The sequence below is a fragment of the Triturus cristatus genome, chromosome 3_1, assembly GCF_964204655.1.
Source record: "Triturus cristatus chromosome 3_1, aTriCri1.1, whole genome shotgun sequence".
NCBI classification, from domain to species: Eukaryota; Metazoa; Chordata; class Amphibia; order Caudata; family Salamandridae; genus Triturus; species Triturus cristatus.
The window spans coordinates 220,730,627-220,751,319 of record NC_140583.1 but is presented as its reverse complement, the minus strand read 5'-3'; positions in this window follow the sequence as shown (position 1 = coordinate 220,751,319).

Below are 20,693 nucleotides of genomic sequence, written 5' to 3'. Positions count from 1 at the left end.
CCCAGAGAGCTGGAGGCACACAGAGATCAACGCCCTTCTGAAGAAACCCACATCGGACCCTAAAGACCTCAAGAACTTCCACCCCATCTCTCTTCTTCCCTTTCCTGCAAAAGTCATCGAGAAGACCGTCAATAAACAACTGACCGCATTCCTCGAGGCAAATGACTCCCTCGACCCATCTCAGTCTGGATTTCAAGCCAACCACAGCACTGAGACCGCCCTCATCGCAGCCACCGACGACATCAGGACCATGCTTGATAACGGGGAAACAACCGCTCTCATGCCCCTGGACCTCTCAGCCGCATTTGATACTGTCTGCCACTGCACCCTAATAACCCGCCTCCACAACACTGGGATCCAAGGAAAAGCCCTCGACTGGATCACCTTGTTCCTCTCCAACAGAACCCAGAGATTCCGCCTCCCTCCCTTCCGCTCCGCGGCCACCGAGATCATCTGCGGCACACCTCAAGGCACCTCGCTCAGCCCAACCCTCTTTAATATCTACATGAGCCCCCTCGCCGCCATCGCACGCAAACACAACCTGAACATCATCTCCTACGCCGACGACACCCAGCTGATACTCTCCCTCACCAATGACCCAGCCACCGCCAAAACCAACCTCCAGGAAGGAATGAAGGACGTCGCAGAATGGATGAAGCTCAACCGCCTGACACTGAACTCAGACAAGACGGAGGTCCTCATCCTCGGACAGTCCCCCTCCGCCTGGGACGACTCCTGGTGGGCCACAGTGCTGGGCGCCGCGCCGAACCCCACGGACCACGCACGCAACCTGGGATTAATCCTGGACTCCTCCCTTGCAATTACGAAGCAAGTCAACGCCATCTCATCCTCATGCTTCAACACCCTGCGCATGCTCCGAAAAATCTTCCGGTGGATCCCCACCGGAACAAGAAAGACGGTCACCCAGGCCCTCGTCACCAGCCGACTGGACAACGGGAACGACCTATACGCAGGAACCACGGGCAAACTTCAGAAAAGACTTCAGCGCATACAAAACGCCTCCGCATGACTCATCCTCGACATTCCTCGCCACAGCCACATATCCGCCCACCTGAGAAACCTGCACTGGCTCCCCGTCAGCAAAAGGATCACGTTCAGGCTCCTCACCCACGCACACAAAGCGCTCCACGACATGGGCCCCGAATACCTCAACAACCGCCTCACGTTCAACACTCCTACCCGCCAGCTCCGCTCCGCCAGCCTCGCCCTCGCCACCGTCGCACGGATTCACAGAACCACCACCGGAGGAAGATCATTCTCCTACCTAGCCACCAAGACATGTAACTCCCTCCCCACCCACCTACGACTGACCCGGGACCATCCCACCTTCAGGAAACACCTCAAGACCTGGCTATTCGAGCAGAAGCAGCACCCCCCTCCCTCAGCACCTTGAGACCCTCATGGGTGAGTAGCGAGCTCTACAAATGTACTGATTGATTGATTGACACCTTATGAGGTGATCCTCTTTCCGGATCACGTGATACATTGGTCCCTTATTACTCACGCCTCTTTCAGGGTGGGGCGTAGCAAGGCAAGCCCCCGGTTGTTCAGGCTCACAACCTCCCGAAGGACTAATGGGACGCGGTTTTCCAGGAACCTGCCATGAGGTTCCTGGGATTTGGCTCTGGCACCCCTATTGTGCCCTGCAGAGATACCCTTCTGTACCCATTTGCTTTCAGATCGCTCTGTAACTCCGTCTTCAACGAAAAGAAAACATTACAACATTCCATGCATCTTGCCTGCCACCCCCACGCCGGGTAAGAAGTAGGGTGGGAGATGGCGTGTCCGGTGCTACAGAGAACGCCAGGATGACGGGGGAAGACCTATATACCTTCCCCCAATCCTCGGCGTGCCGGAAGTGACGCTCCTAGAGCGCCACAGGCAAGGAGAGGGGAGCTCCACTCTGTGTCCCCGCACTAGAGAGGGGGTGGGTTGGTGCCTAGATAGCACTAGAGGGCCGCCCTTTTGAGTGGCCCCCTGCGTGGGCTGCGGGCAGCCGCATAGTGCCACCATTGGCAACACACCCCACCCACAAAAACGCATGGCATGCATGCTAGATAAATAAATACACAACACAACTTTTGTTTGGGTAAATATTGCTGCAGGTTTATTCCATACAAAAGTATGCAATATGGTGGGTTATCTTACGGGTGATCCAAGGGCAGGCAGCTGAACCCAGACTGTGCTGCCTGTCCGCCTGATGAGCCCAGCAGCACTGGGGAAAACCCAATCAGTGCTACACCTTATGGGGTGATTCTCTTTTCGGATCACGTGACACATTGGTCCCTTATTACTCAAGCCCCTTTCAGGGCAGAGCGTAGCAAGGCAAGTCCCCGGTTGTTCAGGCCCACAACCACACGAAGGACTTATGGGACGCCGACGCGGTTTTCCAGGCACCTGCCATGAGGCTCCTGGTATTTGGCTCTGGCACCCCTATTGTGCCCTGCAGAGGTACCCTTTTGTACCCATTTGCTTCCAGATTGCCCTGAGACTCCACCACAGCTCCGGAGGCGGCCTCCGTCGCCACCAGAGTCCCCCACCAAAACAGCTATACTCTTACCTGCAACCTCTCTAGAGCCTCCTGCAAATCTAGAAGGAAAAGATCCATCCCTACTGGTGATAAATTAACCCCATCTTTATCAAAGTGTCCTTTCACCTTAGCTTGAATCATCTCATGTCTGATGAAACCCAGATCCACTGATCCGTGAACTTACGCATTGAACTATTAACTCTCTTCCGGGAATGTTCAATGGCCTCCTCTGACTTAGCCCCGTGCCACACTCTGCGGGGAATTATCTCAGACCACCAGACCTCACATTGCCATGCATTTACTGATCTCCCCCAAGTCAGCTTTCATGACTCGTAACAGTGACCTCCTCCCCATGGCAATGAGGTCGTTGCCCCTAGGTGTATCACTAAGAAATTGGGGTGGACCCCCCCTTGGACCAGTCTCTGTTCCAATCTGTTCATGAGGCTGCTCCATCTTATTCTGGGGAAACCCATCCAAACAAACTGCGTTTGTGAAAAATCCCCGCGTCCAATTCCGGTGCGCAGCCCACTGCGCCACCCTGACAACGAATGAGCCTTTGGCCTGTCAACTTGTGCATTGAACTATTCACCCTCCTGCGGGAAAGTTCCACTGCCTCACATACCTCAACCCCATGACAACTCTGGGCGGGACGATTACAGACACCATCGCTCACATTGCCCCATCTATTTGCTGATCTCGCCTAGCAACCATCCTTCTAACACCGTGTGAGCCTGAACACCTGTGTCCCCAATCAATGGGACAGCAGCCCACTTGTTAGGTGACCGCTCCCACAATCTGCTTGCCTACTTTGGCTATTAGGGCGAGAAGGTTTTATACTTAACATTTTGCACAGTCCCTTTGATTGCTAAATCATGCTGCATAGAAATGTTCCTAACTAGAAGTATGTAACAATGAGCAAGGTGTCCTCATGCACTTGCCATGCATCCCTCATTGCTTATAGGAATTTCGCCTGCTCAGCTACCTCTGTGGTGAAACTCCTTAGGCTTACAAGCTTAATGAATCTGCCTGAGTTAATACAGTACTGTCTGCAATATGATTGTTCTACTTTTTAGCCTGCAACACTAGAGATTGATTGAAAGTTTGGAATTATCAGGACCCTACAGCCCTATCTCAAAACAATAATACGCCCTAAGGAAGCCCCAGGCCTGATGGCCATGTATAGGGGGCGAAACACATGTTGGCTGTCTCTCTTGTACTGACTTGATAAATCCAACAAGTCAGATTATATCAAATTCACCAAGTGCAAACCGTGTACTGGAATCTTTTCCTGCGAAAACGTCAATCTTTACTTGTCCAGACCTCACCTCAGAAATCTCTTGTTTCCAGGGGGATAGAGGTCTCCCCTTGTCAGGGACAAGTACGCTCACTGCATTCTGCTCAGTTATATATGGCTAGTAAGGAATTGGGACCACTCACAGCTACACCTATTGAAGACTATGTTGTTTGTTAGCTGAGAGCGTCCCCACCCAGCATGGCCAATATAGCTAACCAGGCGGGGCGTTTGAGCTTAACTGCAGCAACATGTCACCTACCCTGGGTTCTGGGGTGCACTTACTTCACCCCATTTGTCCAAACAATTGCACAGACCCCTTTGATTGCTAAACCTTGGTGAACACCTGTCAAATCTGGTTTGAAAGAATATATGTATTGTGCCCCACTATTGGCAACACCTCACCCTTTCGTGTAGTTGCAAATTACGCAGCGCACCCCGCTTGCTTAAGTGCCATTGGATCACAGATGCACAGTACCTGCTGTCCATCTCTGAACCTGGATGCTCAAACCAGCATGTGTCGGAAACCCAGGTTCTCAATTTCATGTTTAGCTGCAGTACACCATGAGTGAACCTGCTGGGAGATACCACCAACCGCATTGGCCCTGAGAACCTTAGGAAGCCCACAATTTCCACCTGGGCATACTTCTAAATAAGACTGGCTCCACACAGCATAAGGCCAGAGACACACATATATTAAACCTCTTTACTGTTTTTTTTCACTTGGCACCCTTCTAGTTGGTGATGCGGAACCTCCTCCCTGCATAGCTGACCGTCTTGCGTTGCCGACACACCACCTGTGTCCCTTGAATCACTCTCCATCCTCCTGTGCAATAGTCATACTGCTAAGTGGGCAATCAATTCAACATCCCTCCTTTCCTGCCAGACTATTCCCTGTTCAGTTTAATCTGTGGTGACTGCCCCAGACTTCCCAAGCAGCTTTATTGCTGACAATGTGACCAGTTGCTCACATAGAGGGAATCTAACACTTGCAACTTGAAACTTCAGCGAATTTAAATTAATATGATACTGTGTATCTGAATGAACTATGCACAGGTAATTGACGCTCTCCCACGTGCAGTTGCTGTGAAACATTTTGGACTAGTCCATCAAATTCATCCAGCCACTTCCCTGGGTGGAGTCTTGCACTCCCAACTTCTGCTAGTGTAAACCATGGTCACGCCTCCTGTTCAGTTGAATTTAGTAATTCATGACACTGACAACCACAGGGGCCTAATGCTGGGATGTGTATATACGGCCCAGGATGACCTTCAACAATCGGCTTGGTGTGGATGGGTGACCAACCTAATGGTATTTAACTCTAAGAGGCCATACAGGTACAAAGTAATTAACGGTTCAAACACTATGGAAAGAGTTAGGGACTTTGTTTTTTTGGGTATCAGGATTTCAGAGTCGGATACCCGGGGAAACCAAATTGAAAAGAGCAAGCTCCTGCTAAAACACAGGGAATATGCCATATTACATTTGTTTAACGGCTTTCCAACTTATCCATTCTCCCCCGCCCTGGAGGTCTATAGAGCACAGGCTTTTAGGGGCATATCAACAATGCGGCGATAACAAATTATCGCCACTTTGCGGCAGTTTTCAGCCGAAAAGCGGCGATAATTTTATCGCCTTATCAGCAAAGACACGCTATCGCGTGTTTCGCTGATTTTGCTCCCGTTTCCAGCACGCCTAACTTTGCATCGCTAATAAGATGCAAAGTAGGCGTGTCTGTGGAAACAACATGGGTAAATATCACGAAGGCAGCTTCGTGATATTTACAATGCGGGGAAGCGATTATTTAAATAGCGCTAAGTATGCCTTAACGCAGGAATTTAACGTCTGTTAAATTCCTGACTAAGGCATACTTAACATGGGGGGTGGATTATGTGTCTAAGACCACAGGCCCCTATGATCAAGGGTATCGCCGTTTTCCATGGAACATCGCTGGAAAACCAGCGATGTTCCATGGAAAACATCGCTATTGCTAGGATAATTATCGCCATTGCGCTGAGCTTTGTTAATACAGTGCTAGCATGGCGATAATTATCTGCGATAGCCGGCGTTAAACATTTTAACGCTAAGAGCGGCCAGCGATAATTATCGCTGGCCGTTGATGATATGCCCCAATGTGTGGAAATCTATGGGGCTGAACTGTGGGGCCACAGTAATGTTGAAGTTTTTGGTCCACCAGAGAATTTCTTCACAAGATCACTCTTGAGGCTGCCACAAAGCATCCCCTTGCTTCCTCTGTTGCTAGATTTAGATTTAAAATCCATAAGCCCTGAAACACTACTTTTTTATTGGGTCAGAGTATGGTGCATTAAGGTACTAGCGCATTTTAGAGCAGGTCTTCTAGACGTCAGAACTAGACCGCAAGCATTAAAAGTTCTGTGGCTGAGGTATATCAAAGAGACTAGTTAATCTTGGGCTGGGAGAATTCTGGTCCATTCCAGCCTGTATTCCCCATAGTTCGCCTCTCATACTGAAGAAGAATTTTTGGTCCCATGCACAGCTCAAAAGAGTGAACACTTCCTCAATGGGGAATATATCTGCATCTTTTTTAAACCAAAAGTTTACTTACAAATGTAAGGAATTAGATTATTTGCTAACCCCTCTTCCTAGAAAACTGTACATACAACTTGGACCAGGCACTCTACCTTCAGCAAAATTCACAAAAATTTGGTAAGACCCAAAAATAGACCATGATAAATGCCCTACATGTACTAATAGCAGTAAAACTGTTGAACATGTTGTTTTGGATCGAGATAGAAAGTGTATGCTCTGTCCCTTCGAGACCTGCTATAATCAGTCTGTGGGCTTCAATTGCCATTGCTTTTCTTTTGTCTATGTCAGTGTCCTTTAAACACCCTTACTTGCTAGTGGTCAGTCCTGCCTCTTTGTCCCTCTTTTCTCTCTTCTGTTCCTCCCACAGAGCAGGGACGTATTACTGTCTCATTTAGCTACAGTTCTTTATCTGTTCTTTGGCGGACTATTTTTTCTTGGTTTCCTACTCTGTTACTATTTGCCTGGGCTTAGCTTCCGTGCCTTAGCTGGTTACATCAAATATATAATTCTTCCTCCCATCTCCTCTTCATGCCACAGTTGTGTTACTACCAATGTTCCCTCTAATTTGTTTCCTCTGTGTGCGGCAGTGTAAGGTCTTTGTGCGCTGCACCCAAGGCTATGTTTGCCAAGAACCAGACTGGGCGTCTGTGGGGCAGATTGTGTGGGTATTCATGTTAATCGCAGAGCCCGTCACACGCTGCAATTAACACAAATACTTTCTCAGCGCCATGCAATCTGCCCTGCACAGGGCCACCCTTAGAACTGTTGGCGCCTTTTGAGACAATGTTTGTTGGTACCCCCCAATAACCACCTCGCCATGGATTCCCCTTAACACCAACCTTTAACAGTGCCCCTCAAGTCTCCATTACCACTCTCTCTGAGATGCGCACCACATACTAGTGTAGGGTGTCAGAGCACTTTACATTTCACACACATTAAACAGAGACAATCATTCATAGGTTGGTAAATCAGTGTATGAGAAATGTTACATAAGACAGAGGACAGCAAAGTGTAGGAGTGGTATGTCATCCATATTGGTAGGCAGTATAGATTAAGAGTGCTTGGTTCTGGAGAAGCACAAACTCAGAATTTTAAATGTAACACCATGATTGTGGGTTCTCTTTAATAAGAATTGCTTTTTACCCAAATTAACACTTTGTGCAACATTAGGATAACGAATGGCTGGGGGAAAAATCATAACGATCTAATCTATACCTTGCAGTATGCATGAAGTTCTTAGATGACAGTTGATAGTTTACTGTTCTATGTTAGGATTTTAACTTATAAACTGCAAGTAACAAAATGACCTCTCTGATAAAAGCACTATCACGCTAACCTATTTTCATACTATGCACTTTGGGATCTGCATGATGCACTTTCTTTGCAGCAGTGGTGAATGATGAAGCTGGCCTTAAAAATTACAAGGTCTTAGATAGGAAGCTTGTGTAGTTGGTTCCTTGACCATTATTTTACCCTCGAAAAGGGAATGTGGCACAGTAATTCAGGTCAGAATGTTCCTTTGGGAGTGAGGTCACGGCTGATTTGCAAATTGTTCTTTACTCGAACAGATGAGCTAAACAGCCTTGTAACGAAAAGATAATTGGTGGTTATAAAGTGTTGATTTATGTATTACATCCCTCACTCTGCTTTTCTCAGCCAATCTCCATAAATATGAAAAAGAGGGCAACTCACTCCAATATGTGAAAGAAACAGGAATGACTAAGGAAGGGCCAGGCCAGTCAGTCAGTCAGTCACTGGGCACCACTAGATTTCTGTTCATGAGAGAATTAGCCTGAAGACATGAGTCAAGATATTCAGAGCCACTTTAACTTTCTACCAGCAACTTTCATACTACCCTCTACCAGCAAGACAAAATCTCCATTCATGAACCGATCAGTCTACTCTGATCATCTAGAGCAGTTTACATTTAGAATCGAAGAAGCCACTGAATCTATGCAAACCACACTATTGCCAAAGAACAATGGCTGTAGTGGAATTTTCTAACACATTTATCACACTCCATTACTCTCCACTCACTGGCTTGTGAAAAGCATGGATTGCTCAGTACCTACCTAATCATAGGTTTTAGGAACCACACAGTGGCTATGAGATTGTAGCTCTGGAATAGGCTTGTCGTCATGGAATTTCTTTATGCAGGGTTCACATATGTCCCATCCACAGGAGTGGGAGGTGTAGTTCGTTCAGGGATATACCACAACAGAGTGTTGTGAAAAGTATGGTGAATGTAGAGATAAGGCAATTTTAATTTGATGTCTACTTTTAGGTAAGCATATCAAATATGTCAAACTCATTTAGGTAGGAGCAATCATAGCATGAGGTAAGGCTGCTGCCTTAAGATGACAGCACTAGGCCACGTGAAATTACTAGATCTGAGAACGGGTATCTCTTCTCCTTTCATCTTGATGGCAGCACTCAGTGGTGTCAAAAACAAGAAAAGACCTCAAAACGGATAGAAAACAGCTCCTTCATCTCAACATAAGATTTCAATATTAAGTGGTGCCAAATTACAGGCCAGGGCATGAAAATATCTATCGCATCTCATCATAGCTTAAAATGTCAGCACTAACTGGTGTCAGATTACAGACTGTAACACATCAGCAGTTCACTAATATTAATCTCAAATTCACAATAACGCACAAAAATACTAGTTACTGCTTTGATTTACTTGTAACAAAGTGTCACTCGTTTGGCAGTAGAATGCCACTTATATACACACTGAAACCACCAAAATGCCACACATAAGTAGTATCACTCATAGTCCTTGAAATGTCACTCAAAAGTACACTGAAATTATCCATATGTTACACATAGCAATCTGAATCTTTGCCAGCTATGCCTGAAAGGCTGGGGCCCTCGGCCAGAGCCCACTTTGGACATGCCTTAAAACGTCTCTGAAGGTTACAAGCATGACGTGCGTTCAGGTGTTTCTGAAAGTACACGTCTGCTTGTAGAGTTGCTGCATTTCTTATGTTAATAGAGCGGGCAGATTGTGTGCCGCTCTATCAACAAAAGAAATGTAGCAAGTCTATAAGCAGACGTGTGCTTTCATAAACACCTGAACGCACGTCATGCTTGTAGTCTTGCTGCCTTTCATTTGTTACTAGGGCACAGCTGCGGGGCCGATTGTGTGCCCCTTCGTGAAAGTATTAATGTTCATTTCAGCGCACACGGGCGCTGCGATTAACATGATTACTTCCAAAAAGGCACACAATCTGCCTCACAGCCGTGCCCTTTTAACAAAAGAAAGGCATCAGGAGCCACTTGAGGACAAACTTCGGGTGGTCTCTACCGCCACCAACTACAGAAGGAAGTAACCGTTTTTCGCGCCGCACGCATTTTAAAAGCGTCGGCACGAACGGTCCTCAGCTGCATGTGCGCGCTTCAAGTATTTCTCCGCGCTCACAGAGACATCGGGGCGCGGGCGCGCAGGCGTGCACGTTAATGGGAACAGTGGTTACTACTGCCTTTTTTTAATGCTGCCTCCCCCACAATGGCTCAATCTCCATTGCTTGTGTTTTTTTTATTAGGCTTTTTGTACTTTTTGATCTCCACCGACAGTTGGACCTTTTCTAGTAGGATATTTGCTTAGTTTGGGCTTTCTTTTAAGGTTAATTGGGATTGTTTTTTAGGTATCACCTGCAAAGGGTTTACATCCTGCCCCCTCTGTTTCATGGCTTTTCATTGGTTCCTGTGCAGGCCACTTACTTTTCCTCCAGTCCTATAGGCTGTAGCACATTTTCCTAAATTGACCAATGCTTGTTTAATTTATCTTTGATTTACATTACCTCATCCAGCTGCTTTTTTATGTACATTTGTAGAATTATATAGCACAGGGGCAATTAAGTGATTTGCCCAGATTCACACAATGTTGAGCCGCCGCTGAGGCTCAAACTCTGACCTGCAAGTCCCCGAGTCAGCAGCTGTGAAGCAGCCCTCATTGGAGGAGGGGTCATGTCGTTTCTATAAACCTATATAGGATATGCGCGTTTCGACAACATACACTGTAGGATTGGTGTCCAGACTGATTCTAGACACCCCCACCAGGTATGTTATCCTGTATACCAGCTAGCTCCCAGTGCCACTAGAAATCCCTCTAACGCAAGAGAGAATAGTTCTTGGCAACTATCGAACATGACAACTCTGTCCCATCAGAGATCGTGGAACCAGTGCATTATTTTTCGATCAGTCACTCACGCTCACTTTGTCTCAAAGAAATACACAGAATAAACAGTTTGGACGTTTTCCAATAAGCATTTATTGAACCAGCCTCATTCTAGTGTAAGACAGGATTTGTTGCTGGAACAACCATTAGATAAAAAGTGATATAAATGATCGTAAGCACCAACAGAGTAAAAGGATGGTAGATTTCTACCATTATGCTAAAACAATGAATACAGGGAAGAATAAAAACATGACAATAAAATGCGTACTTCTACGATGCAACCCTAACTAGATGTACCTAAGTGTACCGAGCATGTATGTAAGTGTGGAAGCCAAGAAACCCACTGGGATAAAGTCAACCCCATTACCTTAAGTGAGAGACTGTGGGACCCCGTCTTGGTCTTGAGATGGACACCCTGCAAGGGATATCAGACTACTGCGAGTTGGAGTGTCTGCGTGCAGGAACCTCAGCGTCTCACGTCAATGTGTCAGCATGGAAGTCCTTTTCTCCTCTCTTTCCTCAGCAAAGATATGGTGTTTATATACCCAATGTGGTACCCCCAGGGGATATACCTTACCGTGTCATCTCGGACAAGGATGACGGAAGGAATGACCCTTATACATAGATATTATGCAGGAGATGGTAGCCCTGCTGTGATTCCAAGAATCCTCATGCATAATGAATGAGGCTAGTTTTCAGAGAAAACCCCATGTAATTTAGGCATTACCGTAACTAGGTAAAAGCAGTGGCGGCTCCCCGAGGGAGTGCTGCGGGGCGGCAGGGTGGGGCGGGGGAGGGGCAGGCTGAGGGGTAGTAAAATCCGGCATACGGCCGAACAGAGATAAGTAAATAATTAAATAAATAAAACAATTTACAATGCGCGCGCTGCAACGCCAAATCGGCGATTCAGCGCCCGCAATGTAAATCATTTTATTTATTTAATTATTTACTTATCTCCGTGCGGCTGTATGCCGGAGTTTACTACCCCCCACCCCACAGCACTCCCTCGAGTAGCCGCCACTGGGTAAAAGGTCAGTACTAAGAACAGTTATGTAGTGTAATGTCAGGGGAATATAGGTGAAAGGTCTGGTTGCTACCTGAGCCTATATCGGGCCCCTGTATGGAACATAACACCTGCAAAGGGTTTACATCCCGCCCTCTCTCTTTCCTGGCTATTCAGTCGTTCCTGTGCGGGCCACTTACTTTTCCTCCAGTTCTATTGGCTGTAGTATATTTTCCTGCATTGACCAATGCTTGTTTAATTTACCTTTAATTTACATTACCCCCATCTCGCTGCTTTTTTCTGTACATTTGTAGAATTATATTGCATGGTCACAGGGGCAATTAAGTGATTTGCCCAGATTCACAGGATGTTAAGCCGCCGCTGAGGCTTGAACACTGACCTACAGGTCCCGACTCAGCAGTTGTGATGCAGCCCTCATTGGAGGAGGGGGCTGGGCTGCTATGTGGGCTTATTTCGATCAGTGTTGGTCCCCTTTTGTCTCAGAGATCCCATTTGCTTACCTTCTAGGATCAGACCTAACTGCTCCGTTACTATGCAGCGCTGATTGCTCGCTGCACCATCATTGTAGAACACCTTTGATCTTCACACAAATCATCTACATTAACATACTTAAGCAGCTGTAAATGCACACTCACACTGCAAAGCTCTTAACTGCGATGTTAACGACACTATGCCAGAAACCTGTGCATCCTACATATCTCAGTGCCACCATTGGCAACACACTCCACCCACAAAAACACATAGCATGCATGCTAGATAAATAAATACACAACACAACTTTTGTTTGGGTAAATATTGCTGCAGGTTTATTCCACACAAAAGTATGCAATATGGTGGGCTATCTTACGGGCGATCCAAGGGCAGGCAGCTGTAACCAGACTGTGCTGTCTGCCCGCCTGATGAGCCAAGCAGCACTGGGGAGAACCAAATCAGTGCTGTCACCAGGTAGGTCGGCCCCCTCAGCCGCCGCACGGTCCTCCCTGTGACGCTGCCCCACTGCCGCTGTACTGTTGTGAATTGTCTTGAATTGCTCCTGTCTCCGTTGTTTCTTTTTACTGACTTGTTGCCATTTTTACTTTGTTCTACTGCCATTTTTATTCACTGTTGTGCCCTCTGTTGTGCTCTTTGTGCCCTCTCCCCCCTACCCCAGCTTGCCTTCTGTCACCCTCCCGTGCTTTCCCGCCGCTGCGCCCCTGTTGCCCCGCCCCCTGCTGTCCCATTCGCCGCCCCACTCCCGCCTCCCAGCTGCTCCTCCCTCCCACAGGCCCTCATATGGAGGCCGCGTGGTGGTGAAGGGAGCGACCCTTGACCCTGTCACCAGGTAGGTCGCCCCCCTCAGCCGCCGCACGGTCCTCCCTGTGATGCTGCCCCGCTGCCGCTGTACTGTTGTGAATTGTCTTGAATTGCTCCTGTCTCCGTTGTTTCTTTTTCCTGACTTGTTACCATTTTTACTTTATTCTACTGCCATTTTTATTCACCGTTGTGCCCTCTGTTGTGCCCTTTGTGCCGTCTCCCCCCTGCCCCCTGCTTGCCTTCTGTGTCACCCTCCCGCGCTTTCCCGCCGCTGCGTCCCTGCGGCCCCACCCCCTGCTGTCCCATTCGCCACCCCACTCCCGCCTCCCAGCTGCTCCTCCCTCCCACAACCCCTCATATGGAGGCCATGCAGCGGCCGTGCAGTGGCCGCGCAGTGGGCGCGCCACAGGCGCGCCAAGGCGCGCGAAAGGAAAGCACGTCTGCGCCTGTCCGCGCCTGGACCGCGCCCACGCCAGAACCCCTGGCCCCCGCCGGAGCCAGGAAACCCGACTGAGATACGACACCACCGCCCTCAACGCACTCAACACCGGACGACCACCCGCCTGCTACCGAGCCACCCCGAAGCGCACCCACGGACCCTTCACCTGCCAAACCTGCAAATTCACCTGCCTCCGAACCTGCACCCCGCCACCCGAACCAAGCGACATCAACAACTACCTCAAGTGCATCCTACTCAACACCAGCTCCGTCCACAAACACGCCATCGAACTCTGGGACCTCCTTGATAATACAGCACCGGACGTCGCCTTCCTCACGGAAACCTGGATGAACGCCTCCTCAGCCCCCGACATCGCCACAGCCATCCCGGACAGCTAAAAGATCACCCGAAAGGACCGCATCAACCAAACCGGAGGAGGAATCGCCATCATCTACAGGAACACCATCAAAATCACGACCAACACCGAAGACACCCTCACCGCCGCTGAACAACTACACCGACCCCAAGACCACCCTCAGAGGAACCCTCATCTATAGACCCCCGGGCCCACACACACAATTCAGTAAAACCATCGCCGACTTCATCAGCCCGCATGAGCTCGCCTCATCAGAATACATCCTCCTAGGGGACCTGAACTTCCACCTGGAGAACAATAACGACAACACCACCACCACCCTACTTGACAACCTCGCCAACCTCGGACTCAAGCAACTGGTGAACACCCCCACCCACCGCGCCGGCCACACGCTCGACCCCATCTTCTCCGCCAGCAACCACGTCTCCGTCATCCACTCCACCGGACGACCATGGACCGACCACAGCTGCATCCATTTCACCTTTAAGAAGACTACATCCCACCACCGCCCGCAAGAGATCCCCCACAGATGCTGGAGCAAAGTCACCACAGACCAGCTTACCACATCTCTGAGCCAGAAGCCACCTATTGACACCGCTGACACCAACGACGCTGCCCACAACCTCGCACAGTGGATCACCAACTGCGCCGACACCCTTGCTCCACTAAAGAACCCCCCCCAGCAAGACCGGCAACAGGAAAACCACATGGTTCACCGAAACCCTCAAAGAATCAAAGAAATCCTGCCGAACTATCGAGAAAACCTGGCGCCAGACAACAGAAAACATGACAGCCCTAAGAGAACGCCACTCGCAAACACCACCAGCTGATCCGCACCACCAAAAGGACATCGTTCAAAGAACAGCTAGACAGCAACACGCACAACAGCAAGGAACTCTTCAGCATTGTGAAAGAGCTCTCCAACCCCAGCGCCAGCAGAAATGACATCAAACCATCGTAAGACCTCTGCAACTTCCTCGCCACGTTCTTCTACCACAAGATCACCGATCACCGATATACACAACAGCTTTGGCGCCCAGACTCCGCCTCCAGACACCAAACCAACGCACCCCACAACCACCATCAGCGCCTGGATCCCCATCACCACTGAAGACACCACCCACGTCATGAACACCATCCACTCTGGCTCTCCCTCTGACCCGTGTCCTCACCACATCTTCAACAAAGCCGACACCATCATCGCACCCCACCTCCGGAACGTCATAAACAACTCCTTCACGTGCGCCACCTTCCCAGAGAGCTGGAGGCACACAGAGATCAACGCCCTTCTGAAGAAACCCACATCGGACCCTAAAGACCTCAAGAACTTCCACCCCATCTCTCTTCTTCCCTTTCCTGCAAAAGTCATCGAGAAGACCGTCAATAAACAACTGACCGCATTCCTCGAGGCAAATGACTCCCTCGACCCATCTCAGTCTGGATTTCAAGCCAACCACAGCACTGAGACCGCCCTCATCGCAGCCACCGACGACATCAGGACCATGCTTGATAACGGGGAAACAACCGCTCTCATGCCCCTGGACCTCTCAGCCGCATTTGATACTGTCTGCCACTGCACCCTAATAACCCGCCTCCACAACACTGGGATCCAAGGAAAAGCCCTCGACTGGATCACCTTGTTCCTCTCCAACAGAACCCAGAGATTCCGCCTCCCTCCCTTCCGCTCCGCGGCCACCGAGATCATCTGCGGCACACCTCAAGGCACCTCGCTCAGCCCAACCCTCTTTAATATCTACATGAGCCCCCTCGCCGCCATCGCACGCAAACACAACCTGAACATCATCTCCTACGCCGACGACACCCAGCTGATACTCTCCCTCACCAATGACCCAGCCACCGCCAAAACCAACCTCCAGGAAGGAATGAAGGACGTCGCAGAATGGATGAAGCTCAACCGCCTGACACTGAACTCAGACAAGACGGAGGTCCTCATCCTCGGACAGTCCCCCTCCGCCTGGGACGACTCCTGGTTGGCCACAGTGCTGGGCGCCGCGCCGAACCCCACGGACCACGCACGCAACCTGGGATTAATCCTGGACTCCTCCCTTGCAATTACGAAGCAAGTCAACGCCATCTCATCCTCATGCTTCAACACCCTGCGCATGCTCCGAAAAATCTTCCGGTGGATCCCCACCGGAACAAGAAAGACGGTCACCCAGGCCCTCGTCACCAGCCGACTGGACAACGGGAACGACCTATACGCAGGAACCACGGGCAAACTTCAGAAAAGACTTCAGCGCATACAAAACGCCTCCGCATGACTCATCCTCGACATTCCTCGCCACAGCCACATATCCGCCCACCTGAGAAACCTGCACTGGCTCCCCGTCAGCAAAAGGATCACGTTCAGGCTCCTCACCCACGCACACAAAGCGCTCCACGACATGGGCCCCGAATACCTCAACAACCGCCTCACGTTCTACACTCCTACCCGCCAGCTCCGCTCCGCCAGCCTCGCCCTCGCCACCGTCGCACGGATTCACAGAACCACCACCGGAGGAAGATCATTCTCCTACCTAGCCGCCAAGACATGTAACTCCCTCCCCACCCACCTACGACTGACCCGGGACCATCCCACCTTCAGGAAACACCTCAAGACCTGGCTATTCGAGCAGAAGCAGCACCCCCCTCCCTCAGCACCTTGAGACCCTCATGGGTGAGTAGCGAGCTCTACAAATGTACTGATTGATTGATTGACACCTTATGAGGTGATCCTCTTTCCGGATCACGTGATACATTGGTCCCTTATTACTCACGCCTCTTTCAGGGCGGGGCGTAGCAAGGCAAGCCCCCGGTTGTTCAGGCTCACAACCTCCCGAAGGACTAATGGGACGCGGTTTTCCAGGAACCTGCCATGAGGTTCCTGGGATTTGGCTCTGGCACCCCTATTGTGCCCTGCAGAGATACCCTTCTGTACCCATTTGCTTTCAGATCGCTCTGTAACTCCGTCTTCAACGAAAAGAAAACATTACAACATTCCATGCATCTTGCCTGCCACCCCCACGCCGGGTAAGAAGTAGGGTGGGAGATGGCGTGTCCGGTGCTACAGAGAACGCCAGGATGACGGGGGAAGACCTATATACCTTCCCCCAATCCTCGGCGTGCCGGAAGTGACGCTCCTAGAGCGCCACAGGCAAGGAGAGGGGAGCTCCACTCTGTGTCCCCGCACTAGAGAGGGGGTGGGTTGGTGCCTAGATAGCACTAGAGGGCCGCCCTTTTGAGTGGCCCCCTGCGTGGGCTGCGGGCAGCCGCATAGTGCCACCATTGGCAACACACCCCACCCACAAAAACGCATGGCATGCATGCTAGATAAATAAATACACAACACAACTTTTGTTTGGGTAAATATTGCTGCAGGTTTATTCCATACAAAAGTATGCAATATGGTGGGTTATCTTACGGGTGATCCAAGGGCAGGCAGCTGAACCCAGACTGTGCTGCCTGTCCGCCTGATGAGCCCAGCAGCACTGGGGAAAACCTAATCAGTGCTACACCTTATGGGGTGATTCTCTTTTCGGATCACGTGACACATTGGTCCCTTATTACTCAAGCCCCTTTCAGGGCAGAGCGTAGCAAGGCAAGTCCCCGGTTGTTCAGGCCCACAACCACACGAAGGACTAATGGGACGCCGACGCGGTTTTCCAGGCACCTGCCATGAGGCTCCTGGTATTTGGCTCTGGCACCCCTATTGTGCCCTGCAGAGGTACCCTTTTGTACCCATTTGCTTCCAGATTGCCCTGAGACTCCACCACAGCTCCGGAGGCGGCCTCCGTCGCCACCAGAGTCCCCCACCAAAACAGCTATACTCTTACCTGCAACCTCTCTAGAGCCTCCTGCAAATCTAGAAGGAAGAGATCCATCCCTACTGGTGATAAATTAACCCCATCTTTATCAAAGTGTACTTTCACCTTAGCTTGAATCATCTCATGTCTGATGAAACCCAGATCCACTGATCCGTGAAGTTACGCATTGAACTATTAACCCTCTTCCGGGAATGTTCAATGGCCTCCTCTGACTTAGCCCCGTGCCACACTCTGCGGGGAATTATCTCAGACCACCAGACCTCACATTGCCATGCATTTACTGATCTCCCCCAAGTCAGCTTTCATGACTCGTAACAGTGACCTCCTCCCCATGGCAATGAGGTCGTTGCCCCCTAGGTGTATCACTAAGAAATTGGGGTGGACCCCCCCTTGGACCAGTCTCTGTTCCAATCTGTTCATGAGGCTGCTCCATCTTATTCTGGGGAAACCCATCCAAACAAACTGCGTTTGTGAAAAATCCCCGCGTCCAATTCCGGTGCGCAGCCCACTGCGCCACCCTGACAACGAATGAGCCTTTGGCCTGTCAACTTGTGCATTGAACTATTCACCCTCCTGCGGGAAAGTTCCACTGCCTCACATACCTCAACCCCATGACAACTCTGGGCGGGACGATTACAGACACCATCGCTCACATTGCCCCATCTATTTGCTGATCTCGCCTAGCAACCATCCTTCTAACACCGTGTGTGCCTGAACACCTGTGTCCCCAATCAATGGGACAGCAGCCCACTTGTTAGGTGACCGCTCCCACAATCTGCTTGCCTACTTTGGCTATTAGGGCGAGAAGGTTTTATACTTAACATTTTGCACAGTCCCTTTGATTGCTAAATCATGCTGCATAGAAATGTTCCTAACTAGAAGTATGTAACAATGAGCAAGGTGTCCTCATGCACTTGCCATGCATCCCTCATTGCTTATAGGAATTTCGCCTGCTCAGCTACCTCTGTGGTGAAACTCCTTAGGCTTACAAGCTTAATGAATCTGCCTGAGTTAATACAGTACTGTCTGCAATATGATTGTTCTACTTTTTAGCCTGCAACACTAGAGATTGATTGAAAGTTTGGAATTATCAGGACCCTACAGCCCTATCTCAAAACAATAATACGCCCTAAGGAAGCCCCAGGCCTGATGGCCATGTATAGGGGGCGAAACACATGTTGGCTGTCTCTCTTGTACTGACTTGATAAATCCAACAAGTCAGATTATATCAAATTCACCAAGTGCAAACCGTGTACTGGAATCTTTTCCTGCGAAAACGTCAATCTTTACTTGTCCAGACCTCACCTCAGAAATCTCTTGTTTCCAGGGGGATAGAGGTCTCCCCTTGTCAGGGACAAGTACGCTCACTGCATTCTGCTCAGTTATATATGGCTAGTAAGGAATTGGGACCACTCACAGCTACACCTATTGAAGACTATGTTGTTTGTTAGCTGAGAGCGTCCCCACCCAGCATGGCCAATATAGCTAACCAGGCGGGGCGTTTGAGCTTAACTGCAGCAACATGTCACCTACCCTGGGTTCTGGGGTGCACTTACTTCACCCCATTTGTCCAAACAATTGCACAGACCCCTTTGATTGCTAAACCTTGGTGAACACCTGTCAAATCTGGTTTGAAAGAATATATGTATTGTGCCCCACTATTGGCAACACCTCACCCTTTCGTGTAGTTGCAAATTACGCAGCGCACCCCGCTTGCTTAAGTGCCATTGGATCACAGATGCACAGTACCTGCTGTCCATCTCTGAACCTGGATGCTCAAACCAGCATGTGTCGGAAACCCAGGTTCTCAATTTCATGTTTAGCTGCAGTACACCATGAGTGAACCTGCTGGGAGATACCACCAACCGCATTGGCCCTGAGAACCTTAGGAAGCCCACAATTTCCACCTGGGCATACTTCTAAATAAGACTGTCTCCACACAGCATAAGGCCAGAGACACACATATATTAAACCTCTTTACTGGTTTTTTTCACTTGGCACCCTTCTAGTTGGTGATGCGGAACCTCCTCCCTGCATAGCTGACCGTCTTGCGTTGCCGACACACCACCTGTGTCCCTTGAATCACTCTCCATCCTCCTGTGCAATAGTCATACTGCTAAGTGGGCAATCAATTCAACATCCCTCCTTTCCTGCCAGACTATTCCCTGTTCAGTTTAATCTGTGGTGACTGCCCCAGACTTCCCAAGCAGCTTTATTGCTGACAATGTGACCAGTTGCTCACATAGAGGGAATCTAACACTTGCAACTTGAAACTTCAGCGAATTTAAATTAATATGATACTGTGTATCTGAATGAACTATGCACAGGTAATTGACGCTCTCCCACGTGCAGTTGCTGTGAAACATTTTGGACTAGTCCATCAAATTCATCCAGCCACTTCCCTGGGTGGAGTCTTGCACTCCCAACTTCTGCTAGTGTAAACCATGGTCACGCCTCCTGTTCAGTTGAATTTAGTAATTCATGACACTGACAACCACAGGGGCCTAATGCTGGGATGTGTATATACGGCCCAGGATGACCTTCAACAATCGGCTTGGTGTGGATGGGTGATAACATCGCCTGGCTGAAGTGCACTACCTTTGACAATCACTCCTGACAAGATGTGCCAATGCTGGTAGAAGTAAGAGTTATCCAGCCTGCCTTACTTCCTTCGCAGTTATCTGTGTATAGCGCTTGTTAGAGCATGACGCTTGTGTATTTTTAAAGTGCAAGTGTTCCTGTAGGTATGTAGCCGCTGAATCAGAGCTATTTTGTACCCCACTTACTGAAATTCATTTCAACAACTACAGAAGGAAGAAAGGTTGATTGAACACAATGGGGGTTAGAGCCTAAGACCATGAGGTCAAACCACCACCGGACCCAAAAGCTGAATTGGTCCAGGTTTTTCTTTGCCATAACCCCACCTGTGCCCCTTTGCACTCACCTTTAAACCTGTAAGTGTCCCAGCGGGGACCTGGCAGTCGTATTTAACCTTTATATCCTTACAGCATAGCAAAACTCACCGCTGCAAAATGCCTTGGTGCATGAACGTCCGCTGATCGCACTAGTCAATACACCGATTTTTTAAATTAATAATACTGTGCATATGAATAAAACTATGCACAGGCAGCTGAATATTTC